A 15,236-nucleotide genomic window follows, 5' to 3' on the forward strand; every position below is an offset into this window, starting at 1 on the left:
GTAGCTCGGTAGGGTTAAGATTCGTATGTTCTGGTTTTTGAATGAAGTTATATTTTGTGAATTGATTGTGTTAATTTTCCTGCTATACTATCCTACTGTTTTGATTGTTTGGGAGATTTGCACGTTCCGCATGCGCCGAAATTTTCGTAGGTCGATAGCCTACTTGGGACGCTATCATTCATGACCCGAGGAGAGCAAGGTAGGGATGTCGCGAGCTCGAGAGTCGGGGTGTGACAACCCAGAACCGTAATTCCCAAAGCTCGACTCAAGAATATGACGGTCAAGGGGTCGCTTGACATCCTTCGCCAACAACCGGATCGTTGGACATTCCTCGGGAGCATCCTCATATCTTTCCGCCTCGATCACGTCCTCGTCCTAGAAATCAAGCTCCACCCATCATGCAAGTTGTGTCGGGAGAGGCATAAGCTCTCGATCGGTTTGTGCATCGGAGTCCAATCCTGCCATTAGAGCTTCTAAAAAGTATAATATTTCTATCATAAAATTCCTAGCACAAATCACTTGACACCACTTTCACGAATATGTTGTATCATTCCCCCTGCATCGCTCACTCATCACCCCAAAGCCACAAAGCTTCACTTACAAGGCTATGTGAGTATGAGAGAATCTGGTTCGTGACAGGTGCGTGCATGATGGCCATGCGCACATGCCATCATTAATTCATTGAGGCGCATGGCTTCATAAGATGGGCACCATTTGTTGTGTTTCTCATCCATTTTCCTTTAGAAATGGGGGAAGCAGAAGATGGTTGTAAGTGAAGTTCAGAGCTCAAGAGACGTGAGGCGAGAGCTCGGAGAGTTTATGCATGGAGTCGACTCCATCGAGTTGAGTTGTCCAATACCGTGAGTATTAGGCGTAATTTAGGTATGTAAAACACTTGAGTGTGTGAGTGATTGTAAACCCTGTAATTTTTTGATTTATCAGTGGATTTTTTGTTGGCTCTCTCTATAGATATAAGTTTTAATATTCGGACCAAACCACAAAAATTTCTCATGTCCTTATACTATTCCCTATTTTATTTCTCTGTTGAATTCTATTGCTCTTGATTTAATAGCAAAGTTATGATCCGCTTTCGCTGTTTTGCCGATAACAACAATTAGACTGTTAGGACATTAGCTCGTGGAATCATACCTTTTCTACCGACCTTACTTGTCTAATCATGCCGCCGGGAATCGCCTGCGCTACCGCTTGGCCAATGCATATGGACAAAACGGTTCACGAGGGAATTGGTCGAGCAGTTCGATAAATAGACTGATTTCGCCTTAGACCAACAAAATTTGACACTACACACTCTATCTCCCATGATAATCGATATCTTTTGAGATTCTATCATCCCGCAAATTCGCTCTCAACATGTCAACCGTTCCCAAAAGCCAGAGCGTTGACTGTATGGACTATGGTACTAAAGATGCCATTCCTATTGCTCTATGCAGAGAGAGAGAGAGAGAATATGATCGTCACTTATGCCTTCCTTTTTGCTCTTTATTCTATTCTTTCTTCTCCTATATATAGTAGAGGATAGCTCCACTTAGAAGCCATGCAAAACCATGGAGATAAAGAGTTATCTCATGAAAGTTGAAGAGCTCATCAGCTTGTGATGTGATTCAGGGTCATAGAGCATTGCTTGATTTGTGAAGTGAGTAGAATGAAGCCAAGGATGAATTGCCGGCAATTTTAGGACTTCAATGTGGACGCCCTTTTAAGTCTCTCGTTGCAAGTCTCAAATTTCTGTTGGCAATTCATTCTTGGCTACGTTGGCCTCTCTTCACCTCATGTCATGCCGTGGAGACCTTACTTCTCTCGACTTCCCTGGAGGAATTGTCGACACGCTGAGGAGATCTACTATGGGATGCAAACCGATCCATGTCCGGAGCCCGCATTGCAGGTAGCGTTGTGGTGAGAAGCGAAACTCTTGATCCATCTTGATGGTCAATCAGTCCCTCAATCACCACACCATGTCTCCTGAAGCTATGCGAATTCTTACATGAACGAGATTGACTCGTCATGAGGACAATACATATGTTCTGGTCAGTGCGAACGAATGAAAAAATTATTTCCACATACCACTTTTGGGAATTTGTCCTACACATATCCACAACAATCCAACTTTACTCAATCCCTCCCATTCGATAATTGACAAGCGTCTCTCCAGGAAGGTACTGGTGGACTAATTGGCAGCTAATTAGCCAGAGAGATTGACAGGTTAAGGATCGACTGCAAAACCAACATGAATCGATCTTGTTCAGCCACGCATTAACTACGAATCGACCCTGAGGTGGTTTATACTCGGCCAGAGATTAATTCGTAGATCAATTGCGAGCTAGCAATGTGCCGACATCTAAGCTAGCCATGGATTCGTCTAGACTGAATTTCGCTAGAACCTCGTATCGAACACACGCTGGCTATGTACTGATCACCCTTGGTAGTGTATTATGTTGTGAAAGGATTACGAACCGAGAGAAGTCAATCTTGCATCAATCGCAAATTGGTCATGAAAGGCTACCTTAGTTGTGTTCAAGTGTACACTCAGTTCAAGATTGGGTGGTTCCAATCTTACATTGACCTAGAAGCACTCGACCTTGACGGTGACGGGACACTCCTTGAGCGCGCTAGACCACACGCCTGGCAGCTCCATTTAGTGCGTCCAGCTGCATTTGACGGTAGGCCAACCGTGCCTCCGTCATAGCTTGATTGTGAGTGGATCGTGATTGACGGTCAAGAACTCAATCCGGCCTTTGATCCGAACAGCACCTACGATTGTGGCAAGTCCATACAGGCTTCCCCACTCAACAACAAGTGACACCTATGCATTCCTACCACCACATTGACACGGATATCAAAAAATATTACGACCAATGATTAGAGGACTAACCATTACTAAATCTTTGATTGGGTCATACAGAATCTTTTGCAATCATTACCAAATTTTTGACTGAGTGAAATAGAATCTTTTGTAATGATTACCAAATCTTTGAATAGTCAAACACGTTTTTCTAAGAAGATTACAGGATCCTTGACCAATCATGACCCATGTCATTAGAATCTCCAAATTGCCATTAATAGTGATCTTGAGTTGACATAGTATTATTAAGAAGAGGACTAATTAGAGACGCTTGCCACGCCGATCACAAATTTAGCCATGACCGGCGATGTACCAACCCTACCATGTTACAATCGACCATGTATCGACCATATCCACCGACAACAACTTAGATCGATCCTCGAGTTTGGACGGCGCTAATAACTCCAATGCTTGTGTCATCCATCACTGTCGTACTCACTAAGAAATATCTAGGAACATAATTAATCAATGTCATTAGAAGATCTTAATTGTCATTAGAGAATAAGCTTGGATTAATTAAATGTCATCAATAGGATGACACCTCATATAGGCGTATGGCATAAGGAGAAGACTTCATTAGATAAATGTCCAACCTAAGACTATAGACTTCTTAGATTAGCTAGGTGGATGAGTTGTTAACAAGCCCCATGGACCTACGATCATTTGCCTCTTCAACCATTGAGAGTATGTGGCAAATGAAAAAGAACAAGATGGTGCCAAGTGGAAAATGCATAGGATAAAGTCCAACTTAGAGAACAAGACAAGAAGCAAGGCTATAAATTAGCCAAGAGCTTTCTTGAATCCACCCTATTTTCACGTCACTCTCTTTCTTACTCCCTTACTCAGCTCACACTCACCCACTACCACTATAATCAGCCGCCACCCTCATATGCTAACTCCCTCACCGGACCACCGCATACATACCAATGGCTATATGAGGCTACGACCTGCCACCGCCGACTTCTTACTCCATCCTTTTTAATAGTTCTTGAACACAAGATATGTAAGTGAATTTCTAAACCTTTGTTAGGGTCTGAGGCTAGTGCCAACTTGTGCCCTTGCATGAGAAAGTTGTAATCATGCATGCTTTCTTTCATGCCTTATTGCCCATCGTGGTGAGCTTATCGTACATGATATGATATGCCTCACATGTGGGCGAGCGGACGTATCCCGATCGAGAGGCTCGATATGGGACAGATCGAACAAAATGACGAAAACACTTTCTCGAGGCAATGATGGGTTGCCCTACGGGATGCCTCAAAATTGTGCATGTTGAGATGCTTCATCAAGAGTGGATGAGTGGCCCTGTGAAAAAAGCATGGGACGAACATGAAATGATGAGGATCGTATGCTTGTTTCTGATTGCTCATAAAGCCGAGATAATGATATGTTCTTGCCAATTTATATTTTAATTGCATGTCTCATGGGTTTGGTGGTAGCCAACTTCTTAGATTAGGTTTAGACATTTACTTACCGAGAAGTTGTTTCGCATTCCTTAACTTTTTAGATTTGTAGGTATGACTGCCATTCCGCCTCCACGATTCGGCCTTGTGATGTCAATTTAAGTTACTCATGTCGATATCGTAGATAAAGAGAGTCGCACCACCTTCCGACGCTACCTTCCTACTTTGTACATGGAGGAGAGACTAGATCATTGGGTCCTGCATCGTTATGTGGTGTGCTATATTTTGTTCGATGGAGATTTACGTGGCCCAATTCGTAATTTTGATGGACCACCGGGTTTCAACGGCGGTGGGTGGCCAAATGATATATGTAGCCGCAGAGGAGGGTCAGAAATATTTTATAAGGAAGGGAGGACAACCTTTTGGATGAACTACATTTTGGATCGCCATCGCCACTAGAGGTACTAGGCGTAATCGAAACCTAACCGACGCATATGTACATAGAAATAAATATATACTTATACTAGGTGATGCTAAATAGTATATGTGAATTAGTAATGTAAATGAGACGCATAATACAATAATGAGATAGTATACTTTGTTATGTATGTTCGTCATGTGTTTTCCTTCTTACCACGATCGCTTAGTTGCCGAAAATCAAATTACATACCGCATGAACTAAATTATTGAAAATATATATATCAAGGGAGGAGCTGAGGTTGACATGCTTGGGACATCATCAAACCTCCCCACGACACCTAGGTCTCATAGCCTCAACCGGTTTTGGCTCTAATTGGCACCAAGCTGAGAACACCATCGGGAACATTATGCCTCTCATGTGGTGTTAAGGCCTGGTCGGGGTGTCACATCTAATCTTGGTATCAGAGCGGGGTTATCCCTAGAATGATAAGGTGCAATGGAGTTATGGGTTTAGATGGTTAGGAGAAAAAATGCGCTAAGTGTGTATGATTGCTAATTTCATTTTTTCTTTACCGTTATATGTTTTGAATTGCTAATAATTTGGTGGTGTTTGTATAGAACTGCCCTTCAATTAGCTTCTTGACCATAGAATAAGATGAGTACCCGAGGAAAATCAACACAGGACCCCCGATTGGATGGAATTCTACAAGCCTTGGCTCGGATTGGTAACCTCATGGAGTAGCAAGTCCAACAGCAGGTGGCCAATGTCTTTGGTAACGCTTCGACGTCCCGAAATGGGACCGGACATGGCGGACGTCATATGCAGGGTTTAATTGAGCAATTTTTAAAGTTACAACCTTCTAAACTTTCTAGTACAGGAAATCCTAATGAGACGGAGTTGTGGATCGATGAACTCGAAAAGATATTCTCATTTCTCGAGTGTTCGAAAGTTGACCGTGTAGCATTAGCAGAATACCGGTTACATGGTAGTACGAAGTACTGGTGGAAGGCTACTAAAGGAACTTATGTGAATCGTTGCGGAAGGTGATCATTCTACGAAGATCTAGGAGTTGCGAATTTGCTAACCTCAACCCCCAATCGAACCTGTAATTGTTAATCTCGGTATGAACTCGACCTGTTGACGAACCTATGTCAACCAATCAACGTTATAACGCCATGAACAAGAGAATTCACGATATTGCTCGATAAGTTGAATTCAATCACCACAAAGGAGCCCTGATAAGATATAGTCCTCAAGAGAACTCAAAGAAGAAAACCTCTCTGTATAATATTATAAATCAAAGTTAAGTTATCAGAAACCTATACGCTCCCTTATATAGGGTGCTAGCCCTAATAAAGCAAAATTACAAAAATATCCTTAATTAATGAAAATTCGCCTAAAAATAGAAAAAAGCCTAAAAGTCCATCTAAATGATTCCGAATCGCTAAAAAACGTCGTCAATCACTACTAAAATAGTGAGTATTGATTAGTGGCCCGTTTCCAAGCGTCCCGAAGTCGTTGGAACCAAAAGTGATATTGTTGCGCCAAGGAGCTTTAGGAGCTATAGAATCTTCAAGTCTCGAATCCATATTGTCTCTATTCCAAAGATCTTGAACCATGACACCGACAGCTTGCTTGAATTCCTTTGCTCTCGCTCGAGTGATGAGGCCTAGCGAATAGGATAATGGGTCCCTAGCACCTCCTCATCGATAGGGCTCGATGTCCACATCATTCCATCTCCCGTGCAAAGGATTTGCCCTCAAATCATCGCCTGCATCAAAAAGAGTCAAGTCAGAAACATTGAAAGTAGCACTAATACCATACTCACCTGGAAGATCATGCTTGTAGGCATTATCGTTGACTCTCTCCAACACCATGAATGGTCCATCCCCTCGCGGTAACAACTTAGAAAGTCATTATTTGAGAAAACGCTCTATGCACATATGAACCCAAACCCAATCACCGGGCTCAAACACTACATTCTTGCGCCCTTTGTTGACTTGCTTTGCATATTGCTCTGTCTTGTGCTCAATATTCAGCCGCATCTTTTCATGCAAAGTCTTCACAAATTCAACTTTCTTAGCACAATCTAAATCCACACACTCATCAATAGGCAAAGGGGTTAAATCTAACGAAGTTAATAGATTAAAACCATAAACAACCTCAAACGGTATGAATTTAGTAGCAGAATGCACGCTCTTGTTATAAGCAAACTTAACATGAGGTAAACAATCTTCCCAAGACTTAATATTCTTTTTAATGATAGCACGCAATAAAGTCCCTAAAGTCCTATTAACTACTTCGGTTTGATCATCGGTTTGTAGATGACAAGTAGTAGAAAATAAAAGCTGTGTACCTAACTTCTTCCACAATGTCTTCCAAAAGTAGCTAAGAAATTTAGTATCTCGATCAGAAACAATGGACCTAGGCATGCCATGCAAACGCACAACCTCACAAATGAACAAATCAGCAATATGCGATGCATCATCGGATTTATGACAAGGTATAAAATGAGCCATTTTCGAAAATCGATCTACAACCACATAAATAGAATCTCTACCATGCTTAGACCTAGGCAGTCCTAACACAAAATCCATAGAAATATCAACCCAAGGATGCGTCGGGATAGGCAAAGGAGTATACAAGCCATGTGGTTTGTTGTAGACTTAGCCTGCTGACAAGCAATACATCTTTCACAAACACGTGTGACATCTCGTTTCATGTGTGACCAATAAAAATGTTCATGCAGTACTTCATAAGTTTTATTTATGCCAAAATGTCCCATTAAGGTGCCACTATGCGCCTCTCGCACTAACAACTCTCGCAAAGAGCATCTAGGCAAACACAACTTGTTTTCACGAAAGAGGTATCTATCATGCCTATAGAATTTTTTAAACGCAGCATGCTCACAAGCTTTAAACACTCTTCCAAAGTCATTATTATCCATATATAATTCTTTGATATGCTCAAATCCTAGACACTTTGCTCCTAAAGTAGTTAGAATTGCGAACCTTCGAGAAAGTGCATCGACTACCACATTTTTCTTACCTTTCTTGTACTTGATTACATATGGAAAAGTCTCGATGAACTCCATCCATTTGGCATGCCTTTTGTTCAACTTTTGCTACTCCCTCAAGTACTTCAAACTCTGGTGGTCGGTGTGGATCACGAACTCTTTTGGCCATAGATAATGTTGCCAAGTCTCCAAAGATCGCACCAAAGCATACATCTCTTTATCGTAAGTTGGATAATTCAATGTTGCTCCGCTTAACTTCTCGCTGAAATAAGCTATGGAACGTCCTTCTTGCATCAACACGGCTCCAATTCCTATATCATAAGCATCACATTCTATTTCAAAAGTAACACTGAAATTTGGTAAAGACAACAAAGGAGCATTAGTTAGCTTATCCTTTAACAAATTGAATGCTCTCTCTTGCTCTTCTCCCCACATGAAACCCACGTTCTTCTTGATAACCTCGATTAAAGGTGCGGCGATGGTGCTGAAATCCTTCACAAATCTGCGATAGAAACTAGCTAAGCCGTGAAAGCTGCGCACCTCTCCTATTATCTTAGATGTTGGCCATTCACGGATTGCTTTCACCTTTTCTTCATCAACCTATATTCCATCAGCACCAACAACAAACCCTAGAAATACTAATTTGTTAGTCACAAAAGAGCACTTCTTTAGGTTAGCATATAATTGTTTGTCCCTTAAAACCCGCAAAACAGCTCGCACATGCTCAATAGGGTCATCAAGGCTTCGACTATATATCAAGATATCATCAAAATAGACAACCACAAATCAACCAATAAAAGCACGCGGAACATGATTCATAAGTCGCATGAAAGTACTAGGTGCATTCGTTAAATCAAATGGTATGACTAACCACTCATACAACCCATATTTGGTCTTAAATGCAGTTTTCCATTCATCCCCTTCTTTCATTCTAATCTGATGATAATCACTTTTCGGATCAATTTTAGTAAAAATGCAAGCTCCATGCAATTCATCCAACATGTCATCTAGCCTAGGAATAGGATGTCGATACTTTACCGTAATGTTATTGATTGCTCAGCAATCAATACACATGCGCCAAGACCCATCCTTCTTTGGCACCAACAAAATAGGAACAGCACATGGGCTAAGACTCTCTCGCACATATCCTCGCTCCAGTAATTCGCTAACTTGCCGCTGAAGTTCCTTTGTCTCCTCGGGATTGCTTCGATATGCGGGTCGGTTAGATAATGGCGCACCGGGAATCAAATCAATTTGATGCTTTACGCCTCGAATCGGTGGTAGACCTCCGGGAATCTCATCGGGAAAGACATCTTCAAATTCCTGCAATAAAGACACGACAGAACTAGGCAAACTTGGGTCAAGTTCGTTAATAGTAAAAAGTGCCTCCTTGTACAAAAGTACAAGCATCGGTCGATCCAGAAGTAAAGTTCTCCTCACTTCACTCGATTTCGCAAGGAAATTCTTTTCTCTCTTCTCTTTTCTTTCCTTTCTCCTTTTCCCTCGGCTTTTACCACTCCATTCTTCTCACCCACTGCTTTTCTTTGCTTCTCAGAATCTTCTTTTCTCTCCCTCTTGACTTCACATTGTAGTTTCGGTTGATTTTCATACACCTCAGTAGGTGTCATCGGTACCAAAGTGTAAGTCTTCTGATTCATTACCAACGAATATCGGTTAGTGTACCTGTCATGATGTACTTTCCGATCATACCGTCATGGCCTACCAAGTAAAAGATGGCCTGTTTGCATAGGTACAACATCATACATCACCTTGTCTTTATATCTCCCTATCTCAAATGGGACTCGGACTTGCTTTGACACCTTCACTTCTCCATTATCATTCAACCACTGCAATCTATATGGTCTAAGGTGTTTTTCAATCCTTAATCCAACCTTCTCTACCATGGTACAACTTGCTACATTCATGCAACTACCCTCATCAACAATCAAACTACAAATCTTACCATTCACCAAGCATCTTGTATGGAGCAGATTATCTCGTTGTTGGTGATACTCCTCCTCCTTAACTTGAACACTCAGAGAACGCCTAACCACCATCAATTCACCTTTGATCGGCATCTCAACATCGTTACAATCCTCTAACGGTGGCATCTCAACATCCTTTTCCTCCCCGTCACTTTCGGATTGAACATCTCCAAGTCTAGTCATTATCATCAGCCTCCTATTAGGACACCGATTTGCGATATGACCCCCGCCTAAACACTTGAAACATTTAATTTCACGAGTTTTGGTGTTAGGATTTTCAATTTTACCCGAAGTCGGATTCTAACCAACTCTGCCATGCTTCTCCTTCTCCTTTGAAGTTTCAGCCTTAGAGTTGTTTCCCTTCCTTAACTTGTATAGAGCAGATTATCATTCACCAAGCATCTTGTATGGAACTGATTATCTCGTTGTTGGTGATACTCCTCCTCCTTAACTTGAACACTCGGAGAACGCCTAACCACCATCAATTCACCTTTGACCGGCATCTCAACATCGCTACAGTCCTTTAACGATGGCATCTCAACATCCTCTTCCTCCCTGTCACTTTTAGATTGAACATCTCCAAGTCTAGTCATTATCATCACCCTCCTATTAGGACACTGATTTGCGATATGACCCATGCCTAAACACTTGAAACATTTAATTTCACGAGTTCTAGTGTTAGGATTTTCAGTTTTACCCGAAGTCGGATTCTAACCAACTCTGCCGTGCTTCTCCTTCTCCTTTGAAGTTTTAGCCTTAGAGTTGTTTCCCTTCCAATTCAGCTCTCATCTCTCTTCCAATTGGGCTTCCAATTCGAACTTGAACCTCCACCGCTCTTGTAATTTCAATCCATCTTCAATTGCCTCTCAACTTTGATAGCTTTATCCACCAATTCTTCCAACTCAACATAATGTTGCAGCTCTACCACCCTTGCTATATCTCGGCTCAAACCACTCAAGAATCGTGACATTGTAGCCTCACGATCCTCTACCACATTAGTACGGATCATGGCAATCTCCATGTCTTTATGATACTCTTCCACACTCCTATCGCCTTGTGTGAGATTCTGCAGCTTGTGGAACAAGTCTGGTGGTAATGACTAGGTATAAAGCGCCTCCTCATCACCGCTTTCATCTCATCCCACGTTTCTATCGACCCCTCACCATTACGTCTCCCGCTAGTCACAAGTTGATCCCACCATGTTATAGCATAATCGGTGAATTCAACAGCTGCAATTTTTATCTTCTTGAGCTCCGAATATCGTTGGCAATCAAATACCATCTCCATTCGTTTTTTCCAATATAGATATGCATCGGGATCATTCTTTCCTTAGAAAGATGGAATCTTCATCTTGATGTTACTAAGTTCACCATCTTCTCGATTTCTAAACCCTCGACGTCTGTTCCTCTTCCCAAACCTGCCATCTCAATCATCTTCTGTATCGGACACATATTCATCTTCAAATTGCCGCTACTATCTAGGTTGTTCCCTAGGCTCATCTCGCTGGTTTTGTGGCCTCCCTCGTGGTGGCTCTCAATCACCATCGAGCCTCGTCTCACACCTCATAACTCGATTGCTAAGTGCTTCAAGTTGTAAGCTCAACCGCTAGATGCTTGCTAAAATTGCTTCATCCTTTTGTTTGGAACCATCCTCATTTTGATTCACGCTTTCTTGATCACCCGCCATAACTTAAACCCGTAAGAAAAACGTTAGAGATAAAGAAACCTCACCAAACACTCCCTCACGTGTTTCGCTAAAGGTGTTTGTCACTCCCCTCGTGTTTAACTCAATTTCGGCTTTTTCTTCCCTCAATTAAGCTCACACACTCTTGTCTTTTACCTCTCGTTTCTTTCTCCCAAGCTCTTTATTAGACTAGATCCAATTTCTTAAGCTCCTCACAATAGTCGACTAAACTACCAAGCAAGATCAGAAATCAATCCGGCAATATATCGCTCAATTCAGCAATCCAACAACTTTCGCTAATTTTCAAATTTCAAACTCAATTTCTGCTGCTGAAACTTCAATTCGGTCCAACTAACAAACAAGTTACCTTCTTGATTTTTTTTTGTTCGGCCCTTTTTTTTTTTTTTACCGAATTTTTTTTTTTTTACGAACTCAAATACAATACGAAACCTTAGGACCGAAAACCCTAATTCAAAATTGAAAATGCAGCAAGAACAGATTCAAAACTTTAATTCGATTAACAACGAATCCCTAATTCTATAAACCCTAGATTGCTTAACGAAAAGCAGTAAAAGTAAGATAACTTGACCTTGTAGAACCAGCTCTGATACCAAATGATGTGAATCGTTGAGGAAGGTAATCGTTCTACGAAGATCTAGGAGTTGCGAATTTGCTAACCTCAACCCCCAATCGAACCCGTGATTGGTAATCTCGGTATGAACGCGACCTATTGACGAACCCGTGTCAACCAATCAACGCTATAACACCACGAACAAGAGAATTCGCGATCTTGTTCGATAAGTTGAATTCGATCGCCACAAGGAAGCCTTGATGAGATCTAGTCCTCAAGAGAACTCAGAGAAGAAAACCTCCCTGACTTGGTTGCCTATTTTTATTCTACACTGTCTTTGCTGGTCCTGAATTTTTTTCCTACTATGTTGGAGATACTTGTTACACTTTGCATATAACTGAACCGGCTAAGATCATGGAAGTAAAGGCGAGTGAATTCAAGCCCATTGACATTCAACCAGAAGCAGCATACAATTATCTCACTGGGAAAGAGAACTACAGCAGAGATTTAAAGGTTCATGTGGCCTATAATGACTTTCTCTTAAAGTACGCGGTTATACACAAGACTGTTGTTCAGTGTCTGCGCTTAAAGGTTTCTTCCAAAACAGATATCCCTAAGTTTGAAGCAAAGTTGATGTGGGTTTTGATAACAGGTTATGATTTCTCCCTTGCTCATACTATCTTTTTGCACACGTATAGAACTGTGCACAAAACAAAGGGACAATTGACATATGTTGGCCTGGTTTCTTTGATTTTGAAGTAACATAAAGTTCCTCTTTCTACTGAGTTGACACTTACTCAAACCCCATCGTGGTGGCTGGAGAAATCATGATTCAGAAGATGGGTTTCAGACTAACAAGTAGAGGATAGGTCAACAAAAGCAAAGAGCTTATGAAAGTTGAACTGGAAAAGCAGTTTGAAGGTGCAGAAAGATCTGCAAAGAGGAGGAAGACTATTGAGGAGAATGGAAAGAAGATTCAGAAAGGAAAGAAATCATCTATTCAACTTCAGGATGAGTCTCTTGATGAAAAAGAGGCTCATTCGACAAATTCAGATGATGAAAGGACTTTCACAAAGTCATCCAAGAAGAACCCCGGTGATGATGAAAGCTCAGATGATGATGACCAGGGTGATTACAAGGCTGAAGGAGGAGAAGACATTGCTGAGAATGTTGGTAGCATAGATGAGTAGGAAATTCTTGATGACAGAAGAAGATTTCCCTCAAACTCAAATGCGTGAAGGTTGAGAAAGAATGGAGATTGATGAAACGTCTGCTGAAAGAGCAGAGAGGGAGGCTGAATTTGACGGAGAAATGTACATTGGAATGTGGCAAGAAAGAGTTGACGAAAGGGAGGAAGCAGTCAGTCTAGAGGAGCTTATCTTTACCCTAAGAGACATAGAGTCCTCTGAATCTAAGGAAATGAAAACTGACACAGTGGTTAATGATGAACCATCTGTGGATGCTACTGAGGAATTGGCTGCTGAGTCAAGAAAAGACGACAGAGATTCAGGGGGAGCAACAAGAAAATGTTGAAGCCTTTACACAAGTACAGAGGCAAAATGATCAGGAGGAACAATCTAAGGAGAATGAATCTACTGTTGTAACTTAGGAGGAGCAATCTAAGGAGAAAGAATCTGATGCTGTAGAGAAGAAAATGAGAACTTCAGAAGAAATCTCTATTCAAATTCAGGGGAGACTCAGTCACAGAACATTTCAGAATCTATTTCTAAGGGGGATTCCTCAGGCAAAGTAAAAGCACCGATGACTGATGAAGGGAAGGCTAGGACGCCTGCTTAGAAACTGAATCCAAAAGAGACTCTCAATGCCTTCATCAAGGAATAGGTGGGATACAAGATCTTCTCAGTTTTATGTTCAAAAGAACATGGAACTTCTTTACAAAGAAGTGATGTAGAGGCTGAATTTGCTGGAGAAGGAACATGAAGCAAATGAGCACTTTTGAGTCAATGCTTGATAAACATCTTTGGCTTTTCTGTGCTAAAATGGCTAGTTTGGGTACTTGCACTCTCATTTGGGAAGAGAGGATCACCAGTGAAGTCCCTGAACTGTTGACCCTGAGGAATTTCACTTCTACGATTGCGGGGACAAGCGGTGCTAATTAAAACCAGAATGAAAATGTTGCAAAGGACGATGAAAATGAGCCAGATGGTGTTTCTACTTTTTCTGCAAATCCAAATTCACCACAGTCGACTTAAAACTATTTTTAAAGTTTCTGGTGCTTATTTTGATTTGTTTCTGAATCGGGCTTGGTATGGTTTGTTTTGAACATCCTATCACAGCCTTATTATGATCTGATACTCTTGCTCTTTAAATAAAGTCCCTATGGTTCGCAGTTACATTTTCATATTTTTGCATTTATTACTGATGAAAAAGGGGAGAAGTTACCTCTATACTACTGCAGGAACCAATGATTGCGGAGGCAATGCATAGTGCAAAGCAAAATGTTCAAAGTGTTATATGAAAAACGACGACACGGCGATATGCTTCCAAGCCTTATTGTGTCGTATGAATGAATGCTCAGTATTCGGAGTGTCATACCATTCAGATTCAAATTCATTCCTTTGAAAGATTCTCAATCTTTATCTATTTAAATATCTGTGAGATCTTTCTTGTACTAAATTACTAGTCAAATTTTTTTTTTCAAAATTTACATTTTGCTGAGGAAGTTTTGTCATCATCAAAAAATGGGAGATTATTGAGAAAACATTTCTCTGAATATTTTGATTTTGACAAAACTATCCTTTTTAAGAAAAAACCTGGTTAATGCTTTCAAACACTTTATTGCGGTATAACACATGAATAAAAAGTTTATATTGTTCCAAACATGGTATTCCGACTCAAAATGAAGTAGTCATATATGTGCTTCTGAATAAGATGTATCTTTTTATTCGGATGAAGTGGGATATCACTTATGAAAATTCAATCTTTATCTTTGGAGAAGGTTTATGTAAACATCAACAAGGACTTTATCGAAACTCATATTCACTGTTCTAGTCTGTTCAAATCCAAAAGACTCTTCTACTTCTGAAGATCGCATTTGAGTTTTCTTCAAATTCTGCAATACAATCTGTCCGGATTTTGAAGATTCACATTTGGCAGGTTTTCAAATTGGCTACATTATTGGTGGAAGTTTGTAATATTTAATTGACATGATTATTTTACAAACAAATTGGTAGAGTATCCTTGATTGGAAATTATCTTCCATAGGATAAGAAAATTTCCATATTTGAATAACTCCGCTTATGAAAACTAAAGATTTAGTTTTATGGGCGATCGAAT

General features: G+C 40.8%; 1 pseudogene; it reads right to left on the bottom strand.

Moving 5' to 3' along the window:
• Positions 1 to 6,387: 6,387 nt before the first annotated feature.
• Positions 6,388 to 10,966, bottom strand: LOC115756222 (annotated as a pseudogene).
• Positions 10,967 to 15,236: the final 4,270 nt, after the last annotated feature.

The sequence above is a fragment of the Rhodamnia argentea genome, chromosome 4, assembly GCF_020921035.1.
Source record: "Rhodamnia argentea isolate NSW1041297 chromosome 4, ASM2092103v1, whole genome shotgun sequence".
In the NCBI taxonomy this organism is placed as follows: domain Eukaryota; kingdom Viridiplantae; phylum Streptophyta; class Magnoliopsida; order Myrtales; family Myrtaceae; genus Rhodamnia; species Rhodamnia argentea.